The 17729-nt window shown below is 39.6% G+C and overlaps 1 long non-coding RNA gene across 1 annotated transcript; it reads left to right on the top strand.

Moving 5' to 3' along the window:
- Positions 1-629: 629 nt before the first annotated feature.
- On the top strand, positions 630-2701 carry LOC115087012. Its single transcript, XR_003855393.1, has 4 exons — positions 630-672; positions 941-1022; positions 1134-1276; positions 2017-2701. It is a non-coding gene; the product is annotated as an uncharacterized LOC115087012 (long non-coding RNA).
- Positions 2702-17729: the final 15028 nt, after the last annotated feature.

Here is a 17729-nt window from a genome sequence, read left to right as displayed (position 1 = left end):
ACAGGGTTTGAATAAGGAAATTGAGTGGTCAGCCTTTTTCTAGTTTCCAGTTCTTTAGTTTTTTTTAGTGTTTTTTTTAGTTTTTTCAGTTTTTTCCAGCCCCCTTTTTTTCCCTGCCCACCTTCTAGTCTCAATTCAGTTTTCTTATTCTGATCTCTATATCTGGCACTCACCTTCCCCCCAGCACGTAGTAGGTCTGCTACCTGTGTATGTTTGTTTACATGATTACACTAGCGCTGATCCGATGTCTCTCCTGACACGTTCATTTTGGCTCTTAAGTCTCACTTTACATGGTGATTAGCTTCTCTATGTTACAGGTGCCTTAATGCCTATCTTCTGTTAGTTCTATCTTTATACACATTTTAAAACCATCTGTCCAATGCCCTGGCAGCCTTACTGGTCCTACATTTTATTTTATACTTGTTCTAGTTTTATTCATTTATTTATTTTTTGATCACCTGTTTTTGGAGTATATGGTATCTTTTTAGAGCTTGCCATTCCTTCGTGAGCCTATGGCATCACTCACTGGCTTTTGATTGACCTGTCAATCATGATCACATGACTGTTTGCCCTGCAGGCCTGACTCTAGCTGGTCTATTTATACGCTCCTGAATCTTTTCTTAGTCTCTCTGGGACATCGTGACAGTCATTACCTATGTGCAAGAGCCTTCAGTAAGTTTCATGATACGCCTTTCTGGCCTCTTTGAGTCACTTTGCTATTATCTCTCTAATGCACATTTTGTATAATTCCTTTCGGTCCCCGGTTTTCTCACTCGATCTTACGGTTCCCTTATCTGTTGTTGTTTACAGTCCTTTCAAGACGTCTGGTCTAGGCATAGAAGCCTGTGATTATGTAGCCAATGCTCATTGTGTATTATTTCTTTCAGTTCCCGGTCTTTTTTCTTGCTCTCACGGTTCCCTTATCTGTTGTTGTTTACAGCCTTTTCAAGACGCCTGGTCTAGGCGTAGAAACCTGTGATTATGTAGCCAATCACACACGTAGAACCCCATTAATACAACAGGTAATTTTCTGGTTTTCTGACCTGTTTCTTAAGCACCAGACTATGATTTGTGGGCACATTTGTTTAATCCTCCGTTTTTGACCTTTTGTGTTTTGCAACTTTGGTTGACAGTTTGTTGAGACCTTCGGGCCCGTTCCTTGAATTTTCCTGTGCTGTTCCACGATGACTCCAGAGAAGACACTTATTTTCATTATTCTTCAATGCTTTCTTAAGTTTATGAAGGTAGTTCCTCCGGGATCCCCTTAATTTGAAAGGTATTTACTTCATTGTTTGTTGAGGCCGGTTCAATAGTTTTTAGGTTCTTATCTTTGTCACATGTTTTTCTGTCATTTTGGTTTGTTGTTTTTATCTTGTCTTCATCGTTGCATTACTACGGATCTGCCATGACTTGAGCTGCTGATTTTGCTGTTATCAAGGTATCACATCACTCGGTTCTCCTGGGTTCTTTACTTTGCCCCCGATTCACATACACTTTTTTTCTTTTTTCATTTTTTTTCATTTTTATGGTCTTGGTGCCAACTGTCTCTTGCTCTAATTGTACACAATACTGTTTTGATTATTGCCTCTCCCTTTCCCCTTTCCTCTCTTCCCCCTCCCCCTTTCTTCCCCCCTTTTCCCCTCCCCTCTTTCCCTCCTTCCCTCCCTTTTCCCTCTTTGGTTCCCTCCTTTTTCCCCTCCTTCCCCTCCTTCCCCCTTCCCTCCTCCTTCCCCCCTTCCCTCCTCCTTCCCCTGCCCCCCTTTTTCCTTCTCTTCCTTCTCTTTTCCCCCTTCCCCCTCCCTTCTTGGTTCCTTCCTACAGGTTTCAATTGGTTTTTCAGGGGCCCCCCTGGCCCCGGTCAATTATAGTCATTCACTTCGCCCCCCTGCTTTGTTGTCTTTTTTGATTCTTACAAGTGCCTTTTGGTATCTCTCGTTGTTTTAAACTGTAATATATTTAATTTTGAATGTGTCTGCCACACTGCACAATAACTGCATGTACTGTGTTTTTTTTCAGAAATCTTGGAATTGGTCCCCCTGACGCAGCCTGACGCGAAACATGACCGTGTCAGAAGAGGGGCTCTTTTTTGATAACTCATTTTTACTCTATAGTTGACCTTTTGTGCACAACTGTTGCGTGCACATTGAGAATTAAAATTCCACTTTTTCTAAAATAGTATTGTCCAGTATAATTAATCACCGCACATTATTTTTGTTGTTGTTTATCTAAATGTGTGTGCTCTGTACTCCGCCCTCCCTGTGTGCTTGTGCCCAAAGATTAAGCTATGCCTCTCTTAAGTACACACAGCTCGTACAATGAAAATGCAAATGGCTAATTAAATCAGTTATGGTTCCATCTATTATTCTGATGTGGTGATTGTAGAGCTAACAGATGCTAATGAATGTTGACCCCAAGACATAGTGCAAGGAATAGTAAACAGCATAAATATATCAAACCCCCCAAGGCATACAGTGTGAGAAATCACAAACAGTACAAAGGCATCAAAACTCTCAAGGCATGCAGGAAGAGGAATCACAAACAGCATAAAGCATCAAAACCTCCCAAGGAGTACAGTGTGAGTAATCACAAATAGCACAAAGGCATCAATCCCCCAAGGTGTATATTGCAGGGAAATATGAACAGCACAAAGACCTCAAAACTCCTAAGGCATATAGTGTGGATAATTGCAACCAGCACAAATGTCTCATAGCCCCCTCCTCCCCCAAGGCTTAGAGTGAGTTAATTGCAAACAGCACAAAGTTTTCATAAACCTCAAAGCATAGAGTGTGGTCAATCACAAGCAGCACAAAGGCCTAGACAGTAAGACAGAAAACCAGAAAAGAAGTGGGATAGGAGGAGAAACTTGTAATTTTTCTTTATTCATGTTTTTATGTTGGGGACAAAACACCCCAGTATAAGCAAGTATGTTTTCTCTCAATCTCTATTAGGCTTTGAATGGATGAAGATGATGGCTGAAGATAGAATGCATAAAAGGAAGAAAGGATAGGGAATCTTTACCTGTGTTATCACCAACACTGTTACTAATCCCTTTCTTTGACTCTCTTTCTCACACATCTTCTGCCACCGTGTCAGCCATAGTGACAGACTATACCAGTAACTCTTCCCATTTGATGGGAGTATCCGGTAGTACCATCTTGCAATTATAAATTGGTTACAGAAGTGTAGGATGTTTTTATTTAGATATCAGCTGCTGACTGACGAGAACAGTTTAAAGGGATATATAGTAGTGAGATGAGCTGCTGAATATTACCAGCTATTTTAAAGTCAACAGGATAAGTTTATGTGGCTCACTTGAGGACAGCTCTTTGGCTTTCCTGAGGTTGTCTGGTTAAGTTATCCAGATAATGCAGAAAATTGTCATTTATCCAGTTGTTAGCTAGATAGCTGACTTTGTTCTGGAACGCTCCTGCCTGACCCCAAGTTAGCTGGATAAAACATTTTCTGGCTAACTCAAGGCCCAACAGCCTGCAGGGAATTTCAAATGCCACCATTTGTTTGGCTAAGTTTCAACATAGATGGACAAAATGCACTGAATATCAGCCTCTCAGAGATATTTTCCTTTTTACATAATTTGCTTGGCGTGCTTTTCTGCATTGATTTTTTTTTTTAGAGTATTTCTGTTAAACGAAAGGGCACTGAGCGCTCATGGACAGCTTAGTGAGACACTTGTTAAACTATTAACTTCTGTCAGTAAAGACTGACTATTTAGAAATATGAAGGAAACAACTTTTATATTTAAATTTGTTTATTAAATTTTCAGAAACATGAAAACAATACTTGACAGAATGAGGTCTATTAGTTTACCTAACATGTCTATAAGAAAAATTAAATAAAAGTCCAAGGAATCCACATAAAAGAAATCTAATATGCAATAGTGGGTAAGCAAAGGAAAAAATAATTCTATAAAGCTTAATATGTATAAAAGCCTCCAATGTAGCTTAAAATTTTATTGTTATTGTTATTATTATTACTATTTTATTTTTACTACATGACTATACTTAAGGTATCCTGCAGGCATCAATAAAATAATCTTATTACCTGTATTGTTGTAATTATGTATCTTACTCGACATGTCCACACATTTTTATTGCTTATTTATTAAAAAAATTAAATAATAAATATATCCCAATATTTTAAACACATTTGTCCAAGTAAAGTGTTGTAAATCCAACACCTTTTATTCTACTCTAATGAAATAGCATCAAAAAGCATCTCTAGAAACCTTCCTGATAAATTCTTAATCAGAAAAGTCTCTTTTAGAGTAATATCTGGAAGAATCCTTCTATTTCACTGCAATAATCTCATCCACTCTCCTTTCAATGAAACAGTCTGTGGCCTAAGACAGCTGCTTCCAAGGGCCCCACGGTTCACTTTATTTAGACTTATGTTTAAAAACATTTTGGACATTTTTAGTATTTGATTTTGTGAATGTTTCAACATAATAAAGATTTCTGAGATTTATTTTTGAGTAATCTACATTATTAGTAAATTGCTTCCATAGTTATTTTTTATCTGATGCCTTTGTATGATACCTTAAATTAAGAATAGTTACTATTGTAAAGAAAATAATTCTTCCTATCAACATTGGAGGATTTTAGCCAACTGGAGTTCTAAAACAATCAAAACTACATGTGTGGTTCAATCCCTGCCCTCTGGGAAAATCTCTACACAATGCAGGGAAAAATTGCATTGTAGGACAGGATTTTTTTTAACTTGCATTGAGGGTAGGCAATTATTATTATTTTTTTTTACCTGTGGAAATGGCTTTCATTTTTGCCCTTATACTTTGTAATTTGTAATGCAGATGTGATCAGATAAGATTGGTAATTAATCCAAATAAGTCTGAGTTCACAGTTCGGTTTATCATAATTCAATGTTTGTTTCTGCTAAAATATGAGTTTTTAAAATCTGGATTAAAATAAGGGAGATATTCATACTATGAAAATCCTGCTGCAGAAGGACTTGTTTAACATCTGCATCTACCTGTGAATAGTATGTATGTATTCACTGTGCTTTCAGATTAAAATGAAATATTTTGATATGGCTAAAATTACAAAAATTATAAATATACAGGTGTTATGAATTTTAGCAAAGGCATCCTCATTGTAAACTATTCTGGCAGTGGCAATAAATTCCAGAAGGTTCTCATTTGCAGTACAAGACATGCACCCAAAGAGTGAAACTGGGAAAATATACATTTCTTGTCTTCCATACGAAAGAATCCAAAGATGGTAAGTCAACTGTGGCACAGCTTGAGTTACATTTCTCTGACTGGAGTAGTAAAATAGAGACGTCTGAGGATGTGCTTTGATTCTGATATGCCCTCATACTTCTTCTGAAAGACTGATGCATTTTCTACCCTTGAAGAATCACCCAACTTCATAATTTTGATTGTGAACTTTGATAACATTCCAAGAGTAAAAGGTCAAATGGTCAAATATTTGGCTATTTATCCTGAGATGGCCTCAGATGTCAAATACTTGGCCTCAGTATGAAAATGAATTTGTCTACATAAAGGGACAATTAGTTACAAGATAAACTGACATGGGGGAGTCTGGATAGATTCTCAACTAATGCACTCATCCCTAAAAGAATCTTTTCTTAATGTAGTGTTTCAACATAAAATGGTTTAGTTTCCAAAGTAACCATAATAACCTGTTCATGAATTTGTAGAAGGAGGCCAAAGCCTATTTTTGTAATATTATAAATCAAAAGGCTTCTGTCTATTGGCTTAAATATTGTACTTGTTGCTGCTCTTCTTGGCACATTTTCACAATAAATAAGCCAAGTAACATTGTGCAATCAAACTAACTGTTCAAAAGAATACCACTAAAATATGATTTACTATGTAATAAAATTGGAAAACAGCATGTGGTGATGCACAAGTTTTGACAGGAATTGGAGTAACAAAAACAAAAAATAAAAAAAAATAATAAAAAAAAGAATTGAGAATGGCTACTACGAATCTACTTTTAAACTAGAGGGAAAAATATGCCAATTTAATATTTATGGTTAGTTAACTGTGCTGCCTGTAAAAATGATAGCATAATCAAAGAAACAAACTGTAGTGTTCCTAATGGTGATCACAGTACTATTTCTCTTTCTCTATGGTGCGTCGGTGAAAATGGAATCAAAGGGAAATTCCATCATTAAGAGTCTTTCTTATGAATATCTATCTATCTACCAATTGACATGATGACAAGAGTGGCAGTAGGCAACAGCTATGGGCTTTCTTGTTACCACATATTGTGGAAGAAACAAGTTATTGGTTTCCATGTCTTAATCTGAATTAATTAAAATGCTGGCAGTTGAAGTGTTCTGTGCAGCTTCAGAGTAATAGATGATTCCCAGATTTCTTTCCAGACAAACTTTTTCTCGAGATCTAAAGGCTGAGCTAGTATTAGATGCAGATATCAAAATGTAATGTTTTAGCACTTGAAACTATGTAACTCTGTAGACATTGTGATATTTCTATTCAGCGCAATATTCACAAGACAATTGTATGATCTATCTAAAGGAAACCTGTACAAAAATATAATCTCATACATGAAATATACTTACCCTATATAAGTCCATATTAGGGTAACAAACAACTGACTGCAGGAGTGTGCTAGTTAAATCACGCAGTGCTCTTTTGCCTGCAAATATGTAAACATTAGCACACAATAAATCAAATTATTAATTCTGAGCATTTTGTTATTTTGTTATTTTTTCAATGAAAATCAATGAGATAGGTTTCAAGCACAACAGTTAAATAATATTTTCTTTTGTTCCCAAATAATAATAATAATTATAATAATTTGGATGTACAATATATCACATGCTAATCAAATAGCATACCAAGGCATGTTACAATTTAGTGGTGCACATGTTACCAATTGTTAGTGCTTGGTTGGATTCCGGTCTCAAAATCAAATCCACATTCATGGGCTGGGATGAGGATGAGGGACTAAAATGGGAATGTTCACGGATCTGAGTGGGGCAGGAGGAAGGAGTGATGGTTGCCGCACCATTGTAAACAATTGCCAGCTGACACAAAGCAAACTTTGGACAGCAGTATTTCAGATACTCTTAGTTTTAGAGGTCTACTGGGATGCCAGACCTTTACTTAGAGGGGGAGAAGGAGAAAGAATACAATGTAAGAACAATCCCAAGGTCCAGACTGAAGATTTTAGGATACAAAGTCTCGGGACCCCCATTGCATACAATAGTTCTCTATTTCTGTAGTAGACAAGCAGATGGGAGATGACATTACATTGGATTTGGTTAGATCCTGAATAATACTGGAGATATATAATAAGCAACATAGGCATCTGAGAAAAGAAAAAGAAAAGAAAAATACTGCTTTGAGATTCTGAAAATTGTAGCTTGTACCATAACAATAATTTACCTTCACACCAGTAATGTAAGGCAGTTATTATAGTAGACACTAGAAGTACAGCAGCAACTTGCCAGATATCTCTGCACAGCATGCTATAATGTGCTCAGTGGTGAGGAGTCCAAGTCATACTCAGAACCATTTTTTTTCCCTGTGTAATGTCCTATATTAAGCAGCTCCCTGATTAGGAAACCATAAACATTACCAGTAATTACATCACATACTACTAAAGTTCTTACAATTGGAGAGATCGAATGCACTAGCTCGGGCTCTGGAGCTTGCTAACACGTTTCATAACAAATACCTGATGCAAACAAAAACAATTTCTAAACATTGGCATACAGCACATATTTGGACAGGGAGCTGCTACAATTCTGCTTCAAAAAGACTAACAATAGCAAGAACATCTCACTGTTTACTTAATGAGCAGAGAATGAAAGTGTGAAGGCGAAAAGACAGATTCTGGGTTAGAGACTGACAAGGTGATACTGCTTCTTTATCACACTTCTTTCTTAACAAGCAGAATGATGCCTGAGAGCAACAAAAATGGAAGGGATTGGAAATCTCTCTCAGTGGCTTTTATGCCTTTTGATTGCACTTTGTCTCTTTGTCAGGCTCATGACAGGTCCCAGTTTGCTACGTAACTCTTAATTGGCTTATGATCGCTGTATTCAAGTTATAGGATTTTGTTAAACATCTGCTTTATGTCTTATCCCATCTCTATCAAATGTTCTGGGAATATTGTGCATACTTCAGTCAAAAAGGCTTAATAAATTAACAGTAATGAAGATCATCTCAGATCGTTAAGAAGTCTGAAAGATAAAGATATTACAAAGCCCTCTGTTTCTTTTTATGTTGCACTTTAACATAGTCAAATTAGTTATCCTTCACCCCCTGGGTAGTATTGTTTTTAGTGAGTGCTTTTAATCCTTAGGAAGTAAGTGTATCTTATAAAATATGGTATATGGCATGCACTTCAGTATAAGAACTTGGAATACCCTTCTGGTGCTGCATAGACTCTCATCTACATTAATGCATGGAGACCCAGGAGCATTTTGGTAGTTCTAGAATAGTGTTTCTCAACTTTCATGACTACTGTACCCCTTTCAAGCATTTGAGATGTCTTGGGTACCTCGTTTCCTTCGACTTTCTTCATCTATCTCTCTCTCACTTGTCACTCAGGTCTTACTCATTTCTCTTCATATTTCTTTTCCAGCTCTCTCTCTCTCTCATTGCTTTACCTCTTTCTCTCTCATTTCTAAACCTTCATCTCTTATTAGTCATTTGATTTATATTCTGCTTTTTGGTACTTCAAAGCAGATTACATTAACATAAGAACATAAGAACATGCCATACTGAGTCAGACCAAGGGTCCATCAAGCCCAGCATCCTGTTTCCAACAGTGGCCAATCCAGGCCATAAGAACCTGGCAAGTACCCAAAAACTAAGTCTGTTCCATGTTACCGTTGCTAGTAATAGCAGTGGCTATTTTCTAAGTCAACTTAATTAATAGCAGGTAATGGGCTTCTCCTCCAAGAACTTATCCAATCCTTTTTTAAAAACAGCTATACTAACTGCACTAACCACGTCCTCTGGCAACAAATTCCAGAGTTTAATTGTGCATTGAGTAAAAAAGAACTTTCTTCTATTAGTTTTAAATGTGCCACATGCTAACTTCATGGAGTGCCCCCTAGTCTTTCTATTTTCCGAAAGAGCAAATAACCGATTCACAGCTACCTGTTCTAGACCTCTCATGATTTTAAACACCTCTATCATATCCCCCCTCAGCCGTCTCTTCTCCAAGCTGAAAAGTCCTAACCTCTTTAGTCTTTTCTCATGGGGGAGCTGTTCCATTCTCCTTATCATTTTGGTCACCCTTCTCTATACCTTCTCCATTGCAATTATATCTTTTTTGAGATGCGGCGAACAGAATTGTACACAGAATTCAAGGTACGATCTCACCATGGAGCGATACAGAGGCATTATGACATTTTCCGTTTTATTCACCATTCCCTTTCTAATAATTCCCAACATTCTGTTTGCTTTTTTGACTGCCGCAGCACACTGAACTGATGATTTCAATGTGTTATCCAGTATGATGCCTAGATCTCTTTCTTTGGTGGTAGCTCCTAATATGGAACCTAACATTGTGTAACTATAGCATGGGTTATTTTTCCCTATATGCATCACCTTGCACTTATCGACATTAAATTTCATCTGCCATTTGGATGCCCAATTTTTCAGTCTCACAGGGTCGTCCTGTAATGTATCAGAATCTGATAGTTTAAGGGAACACAGTCAACATGGATTTACCCAAGGGAAGTCTTGCCTAACAAATCTGCTTCATTTTCTTGAAGGGGTTAATAAACATGTGGATAAAGATGAACCAGTAGATGTAGTGTATTTGGATTTTGAGAAGGCGTTTGACAAAGTCCCTCATGAGAGGCTTCTAAGAAATCTAAAAAGTCATGGGATAGGAGGCGATGTGCTTTCGTGGATTACAAACTGGTTAAAAGACAGGAAAGAGAGAAAAGGATTAAATGGTCAATTTTCTCAGTGGAAAAGGGTAAACAGTGGAGTGCTTCAGGGATCTGTACTTGGACCGGTGCTTTTCAATATATATATAAATGATCTGGAAAGGAATACGACGAGTGAGGTTATCAAATTTGCGGATGATACAAAATTATTCAGAATATTTAAATCACAAGCGAATTGTGATATATTACAGGACTTTGCAAGACTGGAAGATTGGGCATCCAAATGGCAGATGAAATTTAATGTGGACAAGTGCAAGGTGTTGCATATAGGTCTTGCTGTAGTTACATGATGTTAGGTTCCATATTAGGAGCTACCACCCAGGAAAAAGATCTAGACATCATAGTGGATAATACTTTAAAATCGTTGGCTCAGTGTGCTGCAGCAGTCAAAAAAGCAAACAGAATGTTAGGAATTAGAGATGTGAATCGGAACTGATTCCGGTTCCGATTCACATCGTGAAATTTTTTTTCATGCGATCCGATCGTTTTTTTTTTATCGGCTGCACCCGAGCCGATAAACAAAAAGCCCACCCTGGCCCTTTAAAACAGATCCCTTAGCTTCCCCCACCCTCCCGACCTCCCAAAAACTTTTAAAAAAGTACCTGGTGGTCCAGTGGTTGTCCCGGGAGCGATCTCCCCCTCTTGGGCCGTCGGCTGCCACTAATAAAAATGGTGCTGATGGCCCTTTGCCCTTACCCTGTGACAGGGTATCCATGCCATTTGCCGGCCCCTGTCACATGGTAGGAGCACTGGATGGCCCACACCATTTTTAAAGATGGCGACGGCCCAAGAGCGGGAGATTGCTCCCGTGACCCCCAAGGACCACTAGGTACTTTTAAAACTTTTTTTGGGGGGTGTCAGGAGGGTGGGGGAAGCCAAGGGATCTGTTTTAAAGGGTCGAGGTGGGTTTAGGGATTGTTTTTGTGTGCCGTTTTTCCCGCCCTCCCCCAAAACGATAAGAGAACCCCACAAACATTTTTGTGGGGTTTTCCTATCGGTTTCGGGGAGCCCCCAATTTCTGACAACTTTGAAAATATCATACGATATTTTCTATTTTCAATCATCAGAAAAATGATTCACATCCCTATTAGGAATTATTAGGAAGGGAATGATTAATAAAACAGAAAATGTCATAATGCCTCTATATCGCTCTATGGTGAGACCGCACTTTGAATTCTGTGTACAATTCTGGTTGATGCACCTCAAAAAAGATATAGTTGCAATGGAGAAGGTACAGAGAAGGGCAACCAAAATGATAAAGGGGATGGAACAGCTTCCCTATGAGGAAAGGCTGAAGAGGTTAGGGCAGTTCAGCTTGGAGAAGAGACGGCTGAGGGGGGATATGATAGAGATCTTTAAGATCATGAGAGGTCTTGAATGAGTAGATGTGAATCAGTTATTTACACTTTCAAATAATAGAAGGACTAGTGGGCATTCCATGAAGTTAGCAAGTAGCACATTTAAGACTAATCGGAGAAAATTCTTTTTCACTCAACACACAATAAAGCTCTGGAATTTGTTACCAGAGGATGTGGTTAGTGCAGTTAGTGTAGCTGGGTTCAAAAAAGGTTTGGATAAGTTCTTGGAGGAGAAGTCCATTTAACGGCTATTATTCAAGTTTACTTAGGGAACAGCCACTGCTATTAATTGCATCAGTAGCATGGGACCTTCTTAGTGTTTGGATAGTTGCCAGGTTCTTGTGTCCTGGTTTGGCCTCTGTTGGAAACAGGATGCTGGGCTTGATGGACCCTTGGTCTGACGCAGCATGGCAATTTCTTATGTTCTTATGTATCAGAGCCATAATATTATGAAGGGCCAAAAACTCAAACTATAAAGGAAATGGGCTTTAAATGCAGGTACATACAGACAGGCTATATGTGTGGCCCCCATAGCCATGCCTTTGACCTGCTAATAAATTTGGTCATTGAAAATAAAACAATTCCGTGTGAGAGGAATTCATGTGTGTTCCACTAAAAAGTGGACAGGAACTCTTAAATTATCCCGAAGAATAGACAGGGCATCTTCAAGAACACTAATAGCTTCTAATTGGGGGATATGTGTGAAAAAAGCCTCTATAGCCAATGTGGACAGAAAAACATGAGAAGCTGGCAAAGTAATCTGATTTAGCAAGGAGCTAAATTGACCAGAGTCCTGAACATAAGAAGGTGCTTAGGGGGCCATTAGTTTTAAAAAGTGGTCCATAAAAACAGAGAGCATCTCCTGGAGAGACCCTATGCTGGGGACAATTTCTCGCCTCAGCGGTTTAGTTAAAGATTTATGTATTTTTGGTAAAATATTGGCATAGCAGGGTATGTAAATCTACTCACTTTTAGCTACTATTTTTGCTATACTGGTCATTCACTTGAGTATTCGATTTTTCTTTTTGCGATAACATTTTCAAATGCATTAATTTATTCCTCCTTGATATGTAGTTAAACTGATTATCTTGTTTTTCACCATAGCAAAGTTTTCTTTAAATATTTGGCCACATGATCTCACAATGCTGACAAGAACGCACCAATACAATATTCTTAAAATATTCTGCAGTTCGGTGCAGGGTTATGGCTAACAGAAGATTGTAATAGACAGTAACTGATCCTGAGATCATCATATTTCTTAGTTTCAGGAAATATATATTGTGTCTGGCTGTCATGTTTAGATACAATATTCACAGTGAAAGAGGAAGTGGGTTGCAGACAGTAATGAAATAGTCTGGGATGCAACTCTTATATTCCCTCTGAAAACAGCATCTTTGCAATATCGTACCCTACTAGAAGTTACATTTTATGAACCTATGCAAAATAAGATCTTGGGACATAACAGGTATCTTATTCTTAGCTATCTATCTATCTATTTATTTTTTAATCCGTAAACCATCCTGAGCTGAAAGAAATGAGTGCCAATGTTCCGGTTGAAAGGGGTGTGTGAGTAAAGAGCTTGCATGGGAAAGAAAAGGCACCCGTTCAAATAATCCATCTAGTTTCAGGAAATGTAACATATATGAAGAAGATTTACTGTTTAGGGATTGCTTTGGGGAAAAAGAAAGAAGAGGTAAGTCCTCAAGGTGGTTTACTGTTTTCTAAGCATAAAAAAACAGTAGGTCATACATATCTTTTTTGCCAATGTCAACAGCAATTGAACAATAATGTATCTCCACAGAACTCATAGCTTTTGAGAATGGTCTAATTAATGACTGATTACAAAGATGAATGCCACGATTGTCCCTTGATGTTTTCTTAATCATAATTTCTCTTAAACAAGTGTGTGGAATCATAGCAGTTTTCAATAATAATGGTCCATGTACAAAGGGATCATCCATTAAATACTTAAAACTTTAATTTTGTCTAGTTTTAGAAAATATAATGTGTCAGGATGCCTTATTACTCAAATACTGTCCTCAGAGAGACAAGAAAAGGTGGGTCCAGCTGGCAGTCATTGATACTATGTTCCCTCTCTGGGGTTCATTCCCTTTGTTCCCATAGAGCAAATGAGTGATAAGTCATTTTTTCCCTAATATTTAAAACTCAATTAAATGATAATTTCAGGAATAAGTGCGATTTCTATTCCTCATAGTTCTGTTATCCAATGGGGGCCAATGTTTTAAAACTTGAATAATTCTTTTTTAGCATGCATGCTATCATACCACTGTAGGAGAAAGGATGTCATGGGCTGGTCAAGCATTCCAGTCCTTCAGGAAGCACAGATTGTGTTCCTCGAGTAAGGGAAAACATTACAGTCTGATTGCATCACTTCCTGATCCTTCATAGCCCTCTCTAAAATAGTAACTTTCAAATGGGTGCGTGGGCATACAAATATGCGAGAGAAACATGGGGGTATCCTGCACGGAGCAGCAGATACTACCATAAGAAGTTTCTTGGGCAGACTGGATGTGCTATCTGGTCCTTTCCTGCCATCATTACTATGTAATTTTTTTTAACATGCATGCATGTTATAAATTAGCCTAGATGTGCATATATGATGTATGCCTAATTTTAAGCTTAATAAACCCAAATATATAGCATGTAGAAAAATCACATGATATATTTAGATATGGGAAAACTCATTGTTAGAACAAGTTTACCTTCATACGATACCATACATGTAATGGCTATGGTGGCGGCGAGCCTGAAAAGACTTCTAAATCATTAGGTAACTTGTTATTTGCACATGTCCGATGGTGTGATGAGATCACTCTTGTTGGAGTCGAATGAAAAATAATTTATAATTAATGCTGTGACTTAGCTCACGCTATCACACTTATTGCAGAAAACGTTGAAGCCGACATCACGATGTTTCGGAGTTAAAACACTCCTTCAAGGGCTTGACATTGGCGATAGAAAAATGTGAGGGACTGCCGATTTAGTGCTACTGCCGGTGATTTTAGATAGCGGAAATGTTTTCGCTGATCTGTGCAAAGAAAAAAATGAGAATAACCTTAGAATAGTGTGGAGACACTTAAATATATGTTACTAAGACCAGGAAGAGGTACATATATGCAAAATTGTTAAACTGTCTCACTGTCCGTGTGAGATTGGCGCAGCACTGTGGCAGGTTGTCACTGCTAGCAGGGCTGCTTAGCAGTGATGGTAGCGATGTGGAAGGCTATCGCTGCAGGCTACTAAAAAAAAGATTTGAGCAAGAATCTTGACTAACCATTAATCGGAACAAGAATATCCACTTATGCATTTTGAATGATATTTTAGAAGATTTGGTGGCTCTCAACACAGGGTTAGTGCTGTGCCTTTAATTGGCTCGGGACGCTGAAAGCGGCGCCATTTTTAAAGTAAATTCCTGCGATTGCAAGAGTGACAGTCGGAAATGACGCGGTACGACGTCACTGGCAGTGGAAAAAAATTAGGACATTTCTATGCCCATAGATTGAGGATGAGCTCAGTGAAATGGAGAAACCTCCCAAACAGTTCATAGTCTTTTATTCTTTAGCAGGCTTTTCTCTACAAATGCTGAGAACTGCCATGTATTTATTGTTCAGTTAGCTCGTACCTTTTCATTTGTGGTGCAAGATAAGTTACATTTTGGTACTGTGGGTATTTCTCTGTCCTTGGAGGGCTTACAATCTAAAGGGCCTGATTTATTAAGGGTTTTTCCTCATTCTGTGTTTATGGAGAAAATGCTTAGTAAACCAGGCCCTAAGTTGGCATCTGAGGGAATGGAGAGCAAAGTGACACCTGCCTAAGGTCACAAGAAACAGCAGTGAGATTTGAACCTTAGCTGCCCTGGTGCTCAGCCCTCTGCTCTAACTATTAGATTGCTCCATCACTCCATAGTCCATACACACAATGCTCTGCTCATTTCAGTGAAACAGAGAGGAAACAACAGCTCCTAGCCTTTCATCCTACAGCAGGCTTTTCTCTATACCTTCAGAGTGCTGCCACACTCTCAAGTGTTCAGCTCAGTTCAATTAGGGGTAGATTTTAAAAGGAGCGCGTGTGGTGTACATGTGCGCGTGCTACCCGGCGCCCGCACATGTACACCCAATTTTATAACTTGCGCGCGCAGGCACGAGCAAGTTATAAAATCAGAGGTCGGAGCGCGCAAGGGGTGCACAATTGTGCACTTTGCGCGCGCTGAGCCGCGCTGCCTTCCCCTGTTCCCTCCCAGGCCGCTCCAAAATCAGAGCAGCCTGGAAGGGAACTTCCCTTCCCCCTAACCTGACCTTCCCATCCCTTCCTTTAACCTTTCCTCCTCCTAGCCCTACTCTAACCCCCCCCCAAATTTTTATTTTACCTTTTTTGCCTGCCTCTGGGCAGGCACAAGTTGCGTGCATCAGCTGCCTGCCGGCACGCAATCCTCCAACACAGCGGCAATGGCTGATCTGTCGGAGGCCTCTGGCCCCACTCCCGCCCCGCCCCACCCTGCCCCCAGACCACCCCTTTTTTAAAGCCCTGGGATTTACACGCATCCCGGGGCTTTATGCACGTCGCTGGGCCTTTTAAAAATAGGCCCGGCTCGCATAGACCCTCCAGATTTACATACATAACCCTTTTAAAATCCAGCCCTTAGGCATTAAGGCAAAACAGTTCTGTGCTTTCTTCATTTTCTCTAGTTCCACAAAACAAAACCACAAGCTTCCGTTTGCTCCAGTAGTTAGCTTTTTTTTTTTTTACATGATAGCAAGGAGCATGGGAGGAATCCTAGCCCTCTCTTACCAATGGGCGACACTCCCAGAGCACTTTCCGCTATACCATGCCTGCTTCCTTGCCAGCCATCTTCCTGAGCTCCTGGGGGATGGGAGCAAAGTCCTTTCACTGTCACCTTGTGCTCTTCCCTTTTCCAGGAGATTTAAACTAGTACAGGGTTTAAATTCCATTATACACCTCTTCCCTTCTTTTAGAGGTCAACAGACATCTCTTCTGTGGCAGGTCTCTTATCTCCTTCAAAAGGCAGCCAGCATTTTGATGATGTCTGCCAGCCTGGTAGACTATGCAAAATCAAATGTTTGGAGAAAAAATACCATCTAGTAAGCTTGGCACTGGTATCCTTTATTGTATTTATCCATCAGAAGGGAGCATGATCTGTAACTAAGATGAAATGCCTCCATGGTAGGTATTACTTCAGGGATTCTATGATCCAATGTACTGCTTTCCCTAAGGAATAGCTCGTGGCTCAGGTACAACACTGAATGTTCCTTCCCTGATACTTCCTGGGACAATACAGCTTCCTAGAGGTGTGCAGGCAAAAAGTTTTCATTGCGTACGCGATCCGTATTCGTGGGGGGTCAATTCCGTTTCATGCGGAAGTATGGAGAATTCAATAAGTTGTCGATCTGTAAATACGTTACTACTAAATTAACTACAACCCCCCACCCTCCTGACCCCCCCAAGACTTACCAAAACTCCCTGGTGGTCCAGCGGTGGGGTCCGGGAACTCATTCACACCCTCGGTGCTAGTTTCATCATGGCGCCGATAGCCTTTGTCACAGGGGCTACCGGTGCCATTGGTCAGCTCCTGTCACATGGCCATCGGCGCCATCTTGTGCTCCTACCATGTGACAGGGGCTGACCAATGGCACCGGTAGCCCCTGTGACATAGTATGGGCAAAGGCTATCGGCGCCATTTTGAGTCCTGGCCTGGCGTCGGACGGCAGGTCGCTCCAGGACAACCGTTGGACCCACAGGGACTTTTGGCCAGCTTGGGGGGGCCTCCTGACCCCCACAAGACTTGCCAAAAGTCCAGCAGGGGTCCGGGAGCGACCTCCTTTCACGCCGGCCGCCCGATCCCAATACTCAAAATGGCGCCGAGGCTGAAGAGGTTAGGGCTGTTCACCTTGGAGAAGAGATGGCTGAAGGGGGATATGATAGAGGTCTTTAAGATCATGAGAGGTCTTGAATGAGTAGATGTGACTCGGTTATTTATACTTTCGAATAATAGAAGGACTAGGGGGCATTCCATGAAGTTAGCAAGTAACACATTTAAGACTAATCGGAGAAAATTCTTTTTCACTCAACGCACAATAAAGCTCTGGAATTTGTTGCCAGAGGAGGTGGTTAGTGCAGTTAGTGTAGCTGGGTTCAAAAAAGGTTTGGATAAGTTCTTGGAGGAGAAGTCCATTAATGGCTATTAATCAATTATACTTAGGGAATAGCCACTGCTATTAATTGCATCAATAGCATGGGTTCTTCTTAGTGTTTGGGTAATTGCCAGGTTCTTGTGGCCTGGTTTTGGCCTCTGTTGGAAACAGGATGCTGGGCTTGATGGACCCTTGGTCTGACCCAGCATGGCATTTTCTTATGTTCTTATGTTCTTAAGTTAGATATAAAACATTGATAAGGTGG

This window comes from Rhinatrema bivittatum, chromosome 3 (genome assembly GCF_901001135.1).
Source record: "Rhinatrema bivittatum chromosome 3, aRhiBiv1.1, whole genome shotgun sequence".
Classification (NCBI taxonomy): domain Eukaryota; kingdom Metazoa; phylum Chordata; class Amphibia; order Gymnophiona; family Rhinatrematidae; genus Rhinatrema; species Rhinatrema bivittatum.
Note: the sequence above shows the minus strand (reverse complement) of the source record. Positions and strands in the feature narration are given on the sequence as shown.